This window comes from Urocitellus parryii, chromosome 11 (assembly GCF_045843805.1).
Source record: "Urocitellus parryii isolate mUroPar1 chromosome 11, mUroPar1.hap1, whole genome shotgun sequence".
Classification (NCBI taxonomy): Eukaryota; Metazoa; Chordata; class Mammalia; order Rodentia; family Sciuridae; genus Urocitellus; species Urocitellus parryii.
In genome coordinates this window covers 34,659,081-34,672,920 of record NC_135541.1, presented here as the reverse complement: position 1 = coordinate 34,672,920, position 13,840 = coordinate 34,659,081, and the positions used below count along the sequence as shown (strand labels likewise).

Sequence of the window (13,840 nt, the reverse complement as noted above, 5' to 3'; positions counted from 1 at the left end):
TTTATTGGTTGTTCAAAACATTACAAAGCTCTTGACATATTTCATACAGGGCTGGGGATGTGGCTCAGGTGGTAGCGAGCTCGCCAGGCATGCGTGCAGCCCGGGTTCGATCCTCAGCACCACATACAAACAAAGATGTTGTGTCCGCCGAGAACTAAAATAAACATTAAAAAAATTCATATTTCATACATTAGATTCAAGTGGGTTATGAACTACCTTTTTTACCCCAAATACAGATTGCAGAATCACATCGGTAACACATCCACATTTTTACATAATGCCATATTAGTAACTGTTGTATTCTGCTACCTTTCCTATCCTCTACTATCCCCCTACTAATAAAATTTTGAGAAGAGCCTATATCAGAAATGGAAAAACTTCTAATGACGCCGGACACAGAAGCATATCCCTCTCAACTTCAAGATCATCACAACCAAAGTAAAAATTTGTTTGCATTGTGAAAAGAAAAGACTGGACTTGACTACCTATGACATTGACTTTACTGCTGCTCTGAGTTGTTTAAAAGATTCAAGAATCATTATTCTGGGACTGGGGACATAGCTGATAGAGCATAAGGCCCTGAGTTCAACCCCCATTAAACGGGGAAAAATAATTTCTGGTTAGGGATGTAGCTTGATGGAAGAATAGTACTTGCTTATCGTGCACGAGTTTTTACCCCCATCAATCAATCAATTAATCAATCAATGAAAGATTTGTTATTTAAGCTGGATGTGGTGGCTGGCATCTATCACCCTAACTACTTGGGAGGCTAAAAGGGAGGATCAATTGGGCCCAGAAATTTAAGGCCTGCCTAGGCAACATTGTGAGAGCCTATCTTAAAAAAAAAAAAAAAAAAAAAAAAAAAAAAAAAAAAAAAAGAGTAGGGACTTGAGTCATCAAATACTAATGTGAAGACAGCTTGAGAATTTTTGTACCTGGCATGATAGTGCACCCCTATAATCCTAGCTGCTCTGGAGGCTGAGGCAGGAAGATCACAAGTTAGAAACCTGCTTTAGCATTTAGCATGGCCTTAAGCAACTTAGCAAGACTCAGTCTCAAGAAGGACTTGGGGAGGCAGCTCATGTAAATGCTCTGGATTCAATCCCCAGTAGGAATTTTTGGAAACTCTAGATAAGCTGATTTTGGGGGAAAATCACTTGCTTGAGCAAAGCTTCAATGTGGATGAAACATTCTTATTCTGGAAACAGATCCCTGGACAAGACTTCCATTCATAAGGAGGCTAAGTTCAGTGCTGAGTATCCATGGATTTAAGGACAGACTAACAATCTTGCTATGGGACAATGTTTCATGCTACAAATTGAAACTCTCTGTGATCTGGCACAGTGAGAATTCCAAGGTCTTCAAGCATATCAGTAAGCACACAATGCCAGTGTACTACAGCAGAAATAAGAAGCCATGACCCAGTTCCTCTTCCAAGGTGCCCTCCTGCATTGCTGTGCCAGCAAAATGGAGAAGTGCCATTTAGAGAATAACATACCTTTCAAGATTCATGATAATGCTCTCATGAATCCTCCTTTTATTGGTGAGTTTCATCCCAATATCAAACCAATATTTTCCCCACTAAACCCAAGCTCTTTGATTCAACAGATGGATCAAGGAGTAATAACAGCTTTTAAGATGTACTACCTGAAGAGAACCTTTTCCCAGGCTATTGCTGCAACTGAAGACATCAGGAAGACACTGATGCAATTCTGGAAGAATTACAAAGTATTTCAAGAGCCTCACTTGGGGTTGGGATGATGTCACCAGTGTGAGAAGAAGACATTTAAGAGGTTCATTCATGACTTCATAGGACTTCCTGCCCAGGATGAGGAAGTTGCAAAAATCAATAAGACTATGGAGATACAAACAACTTTAAACTGCATGGGGATGAATTTGACATTGAGGAGCACATAGAGGTGGTTCCTGAGGAAATGACTAATGAGGAGTTGTTGGAAATGAAACAGGAACACATAGTTGAAGAAGAAGCAAGAGAAAAGTGAAATGCAGAAGAACAAGAAGAATGCCTAAGAAAATTCACAGCTTAGCAGAAGGACTTACCAGAAGTTTTTGCAAATTTCAACAAGCTCCTAAAAAGTTTGAAAACATGGTCCCCAACACTGAAAGTTTGTCATTAGCAGAGAGGAATGGTCATGGTTCATTATCTCCTTCTAAGCAAATTGATGATGAAAAAAGAAACCAACCAAACCACCTTGGACATATTTCTGAAAAGAGTTGACTTCTCAGAAGAGCTTTAGGAAAGTCCTTCCTGAAGGGATGCAGAAGAAGGCATTATTATCACAGGAGTTGACAGCTCCATGCATGTTATTGTCCCTGAAGAACTTACAGTGGGATAAAATGTGAAGTTAGAAGACAATGAAAATTCTAATCCTGTATAGGCCTAGGCTAATATATTTATTTATTTTATATATTTGTTTTAGTTGTAGATGACACAATAACTATATTTTTATCTGTTTATTTTTATGTGGTGCTAAACCCAGAGCCTCACGAATGCAAGGCACGCACTTACCACTGAGCTACAACCCCAGCCCTAATATATTTATTTTAAAACAAAAATGTTTGATCTGGGCACATTGGCACATACGTGTGACTCAAGAGACTGAGGCAAGATTACAAGTTCAAAGTCAACCTAGGCAAGTTAGCAAGACCCTGGATCTCAAAATAAAATAAAAAGGGCTGGGGGCCTGGTTACAGTGGTGCATGCCTGTAATTCCATGGGCTCAGGAGGCAAGGCAGGAGGAGTTCAAAGCCAGCCTCAGCAAAAGTGAGGCATTAAACAACTCAGTGAGACCCTGTCTCTACATAAAAGACAAAATAGGGATGGAGATGTGTTTCAGTCCCCCTGAGTTCAATCCCTGGTGCCCCCGCAAAAAAAGGGGGCTGGGGAGGTAGCTGTATGGTAGAGTCCCCTGGGGTCAATCCCCAGTACCCCCAAAATAAATAAAAATAAAAAGATTAAATAAAATATATTTATGCTAGCACACAATGAGCTTCATATTGTTATTTTTAAACAAATATGCTTATGATTTTTTTTAATATTTAGTTTTTTTAGTTCTTTAGGTGGACACAATATCTTTATTTTTTTTTGTGGTGCTGAGAATCGAACCCGGTGCCTCATACATGCTACCACTTGAGCCACATCCCCAGCCCTGCTTATGATATTTCTTAACATTAGTTTCTAACATTATAAATATTGATAGACATAGTTCATATAAACAAAAACTTTTTGGGGCCTTCAATCTGAAGATTAAAGTTTGAGAATCCCTGTTTAAGGCCTTGTTACTCAACTGTGTGGTCCATGAATCAGCACTATCTGAATCACTGGTGAGTTAGTTAGAAATGCAAAATCTTAGGTGTGGTAAAGTGGCCCACACCTTTAATCTCAGCAACTGAGGAAGCTGAAGCAGGAGGACTGCAAGTTCCAGATTACCCTCAGCAATTTAGCTAGGCTCTAAGCAATTTAGCAAAACTCTGCTGCCAGGCATGGTGGCACACGCCTTTAATCCCAGTAGCTCCTGAGGCTGAGGCATGAGGATTAGGAGTTCAAAGCTAGTCTCAACAAGTTAGTAAGGTGCTAAAATATAAAAAAGGATGGGATGTGGCTCAGAGGTTAAATGCCCCTGGGTCCAATCTCTAGTTTAAAAAAAAAAATGCAAAACCTTTAAACAGATCTGAGATTGATTAAATGAGAATGTATCTTTTACCATGATACTCAGGTGACTTATATACATATTAAAATTTGAGCAACACTGATCTATGTGGTTAAAAATTCTTGGAAGAGGTGACACTTGGATTTTATAGGATGGGTAGGAGTATCCAGGGAGGATTGCAGATAGATGATGTGGGGAAGGAGAGAGCTGGAGGAAGGTATAGTAGAAAGAAATGTCATGACATTCTGTGACACTGCCAATAAAACATGCTTAGATCCTTAGCAACGTTTAGTCCTCCAAAAATAATGAATTTTCGTGGGCTGGGGTTATGGCTCAGCAGTAGAGCGCTCTCTGAGCGCCAGCAAGGCCCTGGGTTCAATCCTCAGCACCACATAAAAACAAATAAATAAAACAAAGGTATTGTGTCCAACTACAACTAAAAATAAATATTTTAAAAAATGAATTATGGCAACTATAAGAGTTCAACAAAAATCAGGAGCTAGGCAATTGTGGTGCAACATGCCTATAGTCCCAGCTACTCAGGATGCTGAGGCAGGAAGATCCCAAGGCCAGCCTGGACAACTTAGTGGAGACTCTGTCAAAATAAAATAAAATTGGGAATTGGGAATGTAACTCAGTGGTAGAGTACCTTTGTGTTCAATACACCCCCCACCACCACCAAATTACAATCTAAAAGTGCCTCTAGTCCTCTTTCTGAAACTTTATTCTGAAGGAGATTTTTAAAATAAAAGTTTGTAAAGTAGCTGGGCACGGTGGTGTATGCCTGTAACTCTAGCAACATGGGAGGCTGAAGCAGGACAATATCAAATTCAAGACTACTCTCAGCAAATTAGTGAGATCCTCCATAACTTAGTGAAACCCTGTCTCAATTTTTTTTTTTTTTAAAAAAAAGGACTGGGGATGTACCTCAGTGGTAAAGTGCCCCTGAGTTAAATCTCAAAAAGAAAAGTGTATACACACACACACACACACACACACACACACACATGTAGGCTCCCCCATGATGCCACCCATGAGGTTCTCACCCAAGCTGGCAACATATTTGGAATGCCAGACTCCCAAACTGCTCCACTGCTCCAGTTTTGAATTCCACAAGTCTTCATTTAACCACGCCCTAAGGAGAGAAGACTCATACATTTTTTAGTTTTTCTAATGAATATTGGAAACCTCCTAATCCCACGAGGCTGCCAAGCCAGGATAACAACAACTCAGCTCCTCTCCAGATGAATATTTACGGTTCTCCTTTGACTATTGGCCTAGCTCATGTATAACCACCAAGAAGTTACCAGCAACTACCTACAGAAAGTTACTGTGGTGCCAGACAAACTCACAAAGGACTTTTACCCAAGTTTTCTTTCTCTTTCTCCCTCTCTCTTTTTTTTTTTTTTTTAAGATTAATTACTATATTATTTTTGCTTTAGTGATGTGATCTTTCTTTGTTGCCCAGACTGGCCCTGAACTTCTGGGCTCAGGTGATCCTTCTGCCTCAGTATCTCAGGAAACTGAGATTACAGACATGTATGACCATGCCTGGCTAGTTACCCAAGTTTTCTAAAATAAGATAATTTATGCCTGGTGCAGTGGTGCATGTTTGCAATCCTAGTGACTCTGGAGACTGAGGAAGGAGGAACACAACTTCAAAACCAGCATAGGCCTCAGCAGCTTTGTTTTTCTTAATAGCACTTGACATTTTACCATATATCAATTATTCACTGTATGTCTCCTTCACAGGAATAAAGTCCACATGGCAAGGACCTTGTCTTATTCACTACTGAGTCCTCAAGATCTAAAATAGAGTCTATCCTGGCCCTATGGCTCAAGCCTGTAATTCTAGCACCTCAGGAGCCTGAGGCAGGAGGATATTGAGTTCAAAGCCAGATTCAGCAACTCAGCAAGGCCCTAAGCAACTTAATAAGATCCTATCTCTAAATAATAAATATAAAAAAAGGCTGGGGATCTCACTTCAGTAAGAGTGGCAGCCATTACGAAGACAAACAACAACAAGTACTGGCGAGGATGCGGGAAAAAGGTACACTCATACACTGCTGGTGGGACTGCAAATTTCCAATTTGGAAAGTAGTATAGAGATTCCTTGGAAAACTGGGAATGGAACCACCATTTGACCCAGCTATTCCTCTTCTTAGACTATACCCAAAGGACCTAAAAACAGCATATTACAGGGACATAGCCACATCAATGTTTATAGAAGCACAATTCACAATAGCTAAACTGTGGAGCCAATCTAGATATCCTTCCATGGATGAATGCATCGGAAAAAAAAATGTAGCATTTATACACAATGGAATATTACTCAGCAATAAAAAAGAATAAGATCACAGCATTTGAAGGGAAATGGATGGCATTAGAGAAGATTATGCTAAGTGAAGTTAGTCAATCCCCCCCAAAAAAATGCCGAATATCTTCTCTGATATAAGGCGGGTGACTCAAAAAGGGGTTGGGAGGGAGAGCAAGGGAGGAAGATTACCTCTAGATAGGGAATATGGGTGGGAGGGAAAGGAAGGAAGAAGGGGAATCGCATGGATGGTGAAAGGAGACCCTCATCATTATACAAAATACATGTATGGAGATGTAAATTTGGTGTCAACATACCTTATATATAATCAGAGATATGGTAAATTATTGTATAATGGTATATTAAGAATTGTAATGCAAAAATAAATGAAGAAATAAAGAAAAAAAAGGCTGGGGATGTGGCTCAGTGATTAAGCCCCCCTGGGTTCAATTCCCAGTACTATAAATAAAAAACAAAAAGGGCTGGGGATGTGGCTTAGTGGTAAAGCACCCTTGAGTTCAATCCTCAGTACCAAAAAAGAAAACAAGAACAAAAACAATTTAGAACATTGTAGGAACTGTGGACATATTTTAGACAATATATGAATGAAATATAATCTTCAGTATAATACATAGTAAATACAGAAAATAGAATGAAATTTATTCTCTCATTAAAACAGTGAAAAATGACATATATATGTTGATAGAAAATGGAATTTAGGAACTTGGAGACAATAATCACCAGGATAATGTGGAAAACCAAAAATGGCTTATTTGATAGGGGACAGAATTGCTAACAATGTCTGCCCTTGCCACAGTATTCCTGTTTCAAAATCGTTTGTTTGTACAATGAAATAATTGTTTTGGGAAGTTGGGGGATGCTAGGCAAGTGCTCTAACCCTGAGTTACATTCCCAGTAAGAATTATTTTTTTTTAGTCAGAGTGAGCCAGGTGTGGTGACACAAACCTATAATCCCAATGACTCAGAAGGATGAGACACAAAGATCACAAGTTCAAGACCAGGCTTGGCAATTTAGTGTCTTTTTTTTTTTTTTTTTTTTTTTTTAATGCTGGGGATTGAACCCAGGGATACTTTGCCACTGAGCCATATCCCCAGCCTTTTTAGTTTTTATTTTGAGACAGGGTCTCACTAAGTTGCTTTGGGGCTTGTTAAAGTGCTGAATCTGGCCTCACACATTCAATCCTTCTGTCTCAGCCTCCTGAACTTCTGGGATTACAGTCATAGGCCACCATGCCTCATGAGATATCATAAAAAATAAAAAGGACTGGGGATATAACTCAGTGGTAGAGTACTACTGGGCTCAATCCCCAATGCCACAAAAAGTGGATTAAAAATCACTGTGAAGGTACAGATAGGATATTATGTTTGCAAAACTTATTTCTGAAAAATGGGACTCTGTATTTCAAGATGGGAAAGGACAGTCCTTAGTACTTTTGGAGAGAGAAAAATAAGAAAAGTAGGATAGTTTGCTTATTGTCTGAACAGTAAATAACAACACATTAGAATTGGGGAATGTGGAGAGAGGAAATGGAAAATAGCCTCTCTGATCTGTGCCCACAGGCTCTGTTCTGAATTTTATAATGGAACACTAACCACAAGGCAAAACAGAGAGCTGCAAGGTCTGTACATGTTGCAAAGGTGCCCAACTCTGGAAACAAGTGGCTGTTGAAATTCAGATGTTACTCTGTAAGCTATTGAAATTGTCATAGTATGGTATTTGCCCATATGGTGTGCCTTGTTCTAATTTTCACAAAGGCATCACAGAATATGGCTGAGGCCCTATCATGGGTAGTGAAGTGGGTCATTGATTTAGTGTGTTGGAGTCTAATGTAGGTGAAATAACCTCTTAGTTGCAACATTTAAATCTCTACTCCAGCAATATTAGGGTCAGGTTCAACATGTAGCCTTCATAGAACAACATGAAAACAGTGATTGATGTTTATCACACAGTGTCCATTACCTGGAATTGCACATATTATTGAAAAACAGAAGATTATGTACTGGATGTAAATATAGAACGATAAATGACCTATCTTCCTCTAATCCTACTGCCATAATTTAATGAAGAAACGGGGCTGGATTGTAGTGGTGGTAAGTGTTGCAAATGGGGAGAACAGAAAGGAAAGTGTTGGAGTCACAACCCTTGGAATTATCAGTAGGAAAAACACTATGTTGTGCTTGCTTCAGCAGCACATATACTAAAATTGGAATGAAGATTAGCATGGCCTCTGTACAAGGATGACATGCAAATTTGGATAGTGTTGCATATTTTTAGAACTTGTGAGATAACACACACATACACACACAAATAATGGCATTCTGCTCAGCCATTAAAAAGAATGAAATATGAGACTATCATGCTAAGTGAAATTAGCCAATCTCAGAAACCAGAATGTCCGATGGTTTCTCTCATAATTAGAAACTAGAGTAAAATAAAGGAAAGGGGGAGGGAAGGATAAGATTACATAAAGAACCCATCAAATACAAATTAATTGATACCCAAAAGGAAGTCTAATAGACTGGAAGACGGAGAAGGGGAGAAGGTAGGGAGCATGGGAGGGAAAAGGGGGAATCATACATCTATTTCCATGGGTTCACTTGATGTTTTGACTATATTCCTTGTGGCTTTGAAATTTACATTTTTTTTTTTGTTTTTCCCAACCTTCTTCTCCTTGATCTTCTTTTCCCTAACCTTGTCCTTCCTGATCTTCTTCTTCTTTTTTTTTTTTTTTAATTTTCAATATTTATTTCTTAGTTTTCGGCGGACACAACATCTTTGTTGGTATGTGGTGCTGAGGATCGAACCCGGGCCGCACGCATGCCAGGCGAGCGCGCTACCACTTGAGCCACATCCCCAGCCCCTTCCTGATCTTCTTATCCCTAACCTTCTCCTCCCTGATCTTCTTTTCCCTAAACTTCTCCTCCCTGATCTTCTTTTCGCTGATCTCCTTCCTAATCTCTCCTCCCTAATCTCACTTTCTCTAAATCACCTCTTTAAAATAAATCCCCTGTTCCACATGATGGGCAGAATCACAGCCTTTGGGATGGGAGTCTCCGTGTTTCTCCTTTGCTAGCAAAGCAATAAACTTTTTAATTTTTTTTTTCGTTTTCTCAAACCAGTGTCCTCATTATTGGATTGGCATCTGGACAAGGATGAGCTTTTGGCAACAGTAGGAGTCTCAGGATGAAACTAACTACTATGTATAACCATAAAGCTCTAATAATAAAATAAAACAAAATAAAAACACTATGTTGAAATGAAGTACCCAATCATTTTCCCCCTATCCCTCTGAATGACTCAGAAAAAAAATAAATAAAATAAGTACTTTGTACCCCTCACCACCACCTTCACCAATCACATCAACACCTCAATGTTTCGCAAACATACTATGTACATTCTCTTACAGTTCCTCTCCTTGGTTCATGAATGGAAAGTCTTTCATTTTTTTTTTCTTTTTAAAAATGGTACTGGGGATTGAACTTGAGGCGGGGGTAGTGGGGAAGTTTACCACTAAGCTACATCTACATTCCCAACCCTTTTCATTTTATTTTTTTGCAGTGTGGTGCTGGGAATTGAACTCAGGGCCTTGAACATGTTAGGCAAGTGCTGTACGACTGAGCCACATCCCCAGCCCCTCTTTCATTCTTTTCTGTTAGCAAATTTTCTTCATTTTTCAAAACTCAGCTCTATGAGCAGTTCTCTGAGAAGCCCACCCTAATACTCTTAGCCAGTCTAGTCCCTTTTACTACAATATTCTATTACCATCTTGTATTAACTGTGAACCTACCTACTGACCTTATTAGTTTGTTAGTTCTACCAGCTAGCCCTTCCCCCTGAATCTAAGCCTACTCTGTGACTGCTTCCACTAATAAAATATGGCAGGAATGACACTATGCCCATTACAAAGCTACACCTTAAAAAATTGGAAGCTTTGACTTCCTATGCTTGGAACACTGCCTCATGGAGTCCCCAGGTGTCATGTAAGATATATGACACCCCTCTGGAGAGACCTCATGGAGTCTTCAATACTACATGCAGTGAAAAAGGTTCTGAACCTAGCCTTCCAGTTTTTCTTAACAATGTGTCAGTCACATGAATAAAGCTGTCTTGGATCCTCCAGACCTGACTGCCTGCCAGCTGAATACCATCAACTGATCTTGCTTGGTTGACCCCCTAATTAGCATCCAAGTTTTACTTTGAATATTGACTCACAAAATTGAGAGAAATAATGAATTTTTTGAGCAACTAAATTTTGGATGGTTTGCTATATCATTAACCGATAAACATAACAAAATTTTATACCTGCAAATAGGGTGTTTCTATAGCAAAAACAAACAAACAAAAACAAAACTCCAAAACATGTACCAATTACTTTGGGACTGGCCAATGGGTCTCTATCTTCAAGATCTTGAGGAGCCTTTTAGTGAAAGCTGGAAAGCCCTGGAAGAGATCGTTAATCTCTTGTGTTTGCCACCAAGGAATTGTTATGGGAAGCTGGAGACAAGTTTGACAACACTGTTGATTTTGGTAACATGCAAAGTAGAAAGATACTTAATGACCATGTGCATGTGGTTGGGGAGTTTCCACATAGAAAGTGCAGAGTATCAACTGACTATTTCTAGTTGTCTATTCAAAAATATGATAGAAGGACTCAAGGTAGCATTTCTAGTCTCTGTAAGATCTCAAAGGAAGGAAGAAATGGTAAATATCAAATCCATAGAGATGCCAGTAAAATGAGATCACAGGGTAAAGATAAGTCAAGGGTGTGACTGCAAAACCTTTTAAAATTTCAGAAATTTTCAGATACTTTCAAAATCATTTCTAAAGGAAAAAATTCTAAGGATCTTAATTATATGCCTTACAGTCTCTCCCTGATCAACAACAGGGTTTTTTAGCCTTATGGATGTGGTTTTACATCAGCTGCGTATGGGGCCCATCTACAAGGTTATCTGAAAAGGTGTGTTTTTTTCCCTAATGGAGTGGAGTATAATTTGAGACATAGAAAACTCTCTAAATTTTATTTTATTTTGCTTTTTATTTTACCCTCCAAAATTTAAAAAGTTACATTAGCTTGGCTAATTCACAGACAGTACAAATCAATAAAAGGTCTCTGGATCCCTACCTACTAAAGGCAGAAAGCAGACTGAGGAAAGTAGTAAGCTATAAGCCAAGAACAGTGGTAAGCATCGGTAGTCCAGGCACTGGGTGGGGTAGGAGGATTGCTTGAGCCCAGGAGTTGGAGACTAGTCTTGGCAACATAATAAGCTCTTGTCTTGGAAGGAAGGGAAGAGGAGAAAGGACAGGAAAGGAAAGGGAAGGGAAGGGAAGGAGAGATTGATTTTGGGATAGGGAAGTGGTTCAGTGGTACTGCACTTGCATAACATGTATTAAGGTCCTAAATTCAATCCTCAACACTGCATTAAAAAAATACTCAGTTTCAAAAATGGGCTGTTTCTTATGGAAAAGAAATGATGACAGAGGGCAGAGAATCATTTCTAGGTAGCAGAACCAAGTCTTAACTAAGGAACTTGCAAATAGCTAGGTTTCTTTTTTTTTTTTTTTTTTTTTTTTGGTATCTGGGTTTGAACCCAGTGTCACTTTACTGCAGAACCACATCTCCAACTCTTTTTATTTTGATAAAATAAAATAAGTAAGTAGCCAAGGCTAGCATGGAACTTGCAATCCCCCTGCCTCAGCTTCCCTATAGCTGGGATTACAGGCATGTGCCACTATGCTTGGCCCCACAATCCTCTCAAAAAAGAATGTCTGTTGCAGTTATCTTATACCTATCTCACCATTTGTAGTTGTGTGTGTAAAGAGGGGCAACTTATTTTTTTTAGTTCACAGGTGTTTAGGCTGAAAGGATACTCAAAAACTAAACTCTGTGAGCTGTGTCTGAAGCCCACAACCACACCTAGCATTTGAAGAGATCACAGACCTTGATCCTCAGTCTGATGTAGTGAGCTGAGTTTTGCTGAGTCCTTTAAAGATGTGAGCATTCTTTGCATGGTGAGAGGAATGTAAATAATTTGTGACCAGAAAGTAGATTGTGACAGATTAAAGATGGCTGTAAATGCTTTGATAATCCTGGCAGGGTCTTGTGTTTCTCTCTCTCTCTCTCACTCTCTCTCTCTTTCTTTCTTTGCTTTATTCCCCCAACATTTTTTTTTTTTTGGTGCATTATAATAGTACATACTGATGTGATTTGTTGTTATATATCCATACATGCACACAATACACAATATAACAATATAATTCAACCAATATCACCCCTTCTTTTATTGACAGGTTTATTTAGGAAAGTAGTTACACATTCAAGGGAGTAGTTACACATTCAAGTGAGAAATACATTCAAAAGAGAAATGCCGGGCTGGAGATATAGCTCAGTTGGTAGAGTGCCTGCCTCATGTGCACAAGGCCCTAGATTCAAGCCCCAGCACCTTAAAAAAAGAAAGAGAGAGAGCAAGAGAAATGCCTTTGAGAATATACTGAGCCTGGCCTCTAATTTGCATTAATCCTACCTCACTCTCCCGAATTGCTTGGATTACAGATGTGTGCCACCACACCCAGTTATTTTAGTGAGTTTTGGAGAATGAATAAAAGGTGAGTAAGTAAAAGTAAGGGGAAGAACACTTCAGAAAGAATAAATAGTATGTGCAAAGGCTCAAAAGCCTGGAAATTTTAGAAAATCTCATTTCAGAATTATTGAAATAACAAGTATAAAAGAAAATGAGGCAGATGAAGCTGAAAAGGTAGACAAAGGCAAGCCTCAGGAAAGATATGTATGACTGCCCAAGTGTCTATCCATAGACTATGAAAGATACTGAGTGTAAAATTATCAAGTATCTTCTTTTTTAAAAAACTATTTTTAAGTTGTTGATGTACCTTTATAATATATTTATTTATATGTGGTGCTGAGGATTGAACCCAGTGCCTCAAACATGCTAGGCAAGTGCTCTACACTGAGCCACAACCCCAACCCCTATCTAGTATCTTTAATCAGATAAATTATATTATTTCTCTTTTTGTATATATGGAAAATGAGGCTCCACACAGATTTTGCCACCTGTTCAAGAACACATCATTAGTAGGTGGCTAATAAAGGATTTGAATCCATGTCCAATGACTATGAAACTATATTTTAAAAGACTTCAAGGGCAAACATGACTTCATTTTTTCTTTCCACATTTGTTATTGGTGCATTATAATTGTATATAATGATGGGATTTGTTGTTACATATTCGTACATGCACAAAATATAATAATATATTTTGGCCAATATCACTCCCCAGCACTTATCTCCTCCCTACCCTCCTCCCACCCCTTGGTCCCTTTCCTCTCCTAACTTCCCTTTGATTTTCACGAGATCCCTGATGACTTCATTTTTTAAAACTAATTTTTGAACACATTCTATCTGCCAGAAATTATGTAAAGTGAAGAGATGTGAAAGTGAATGTCATAAGCAATATAACATGTGAATGTGTTGTGCTAAAAATGATTAATTTTCCCTGAGGAAATGAGAAAAAAGCTTCTCAGAAAACAGATATTTTACCTATTTCTTCATCATTTATCTTTTATTATTTAAAACTAGAGCTAACACTCCTTGAACTCGAATCTCATCTAAAGATGCCTGACCTTGTACTAAGTGTTTTACATGTATTATTTTGTCTCACCAACCCTATAAAGTAGCCACTACTATTTTCTACATGTTACAGATGAGGAAACTAAAGAAAAGAGTTTAGGTAACTTGTTCAAGGTTGCACATTTAGTAAACCTGGATTGGAAGCAGTTGGGCCAGATGTCATGCTTTTAACCAATAATAGGGATATTTAA

The 13,840-nt window shown here is 38.6% G+C and overlaps 1 pseudogene; it reads left to right on the top strand.

The window, feature by feature from the left end:
• Positions 1-8,180: 8,180 nt before the first annotated feature.
• Positions 8,181-8,279, top strand: LOC113178415 (U6 spliceosomal RNA; annotated as a pseudogene).
• The last annotated feature ends 5,561 nt before the right edge of the window (positions 8,280-13,840 follow it).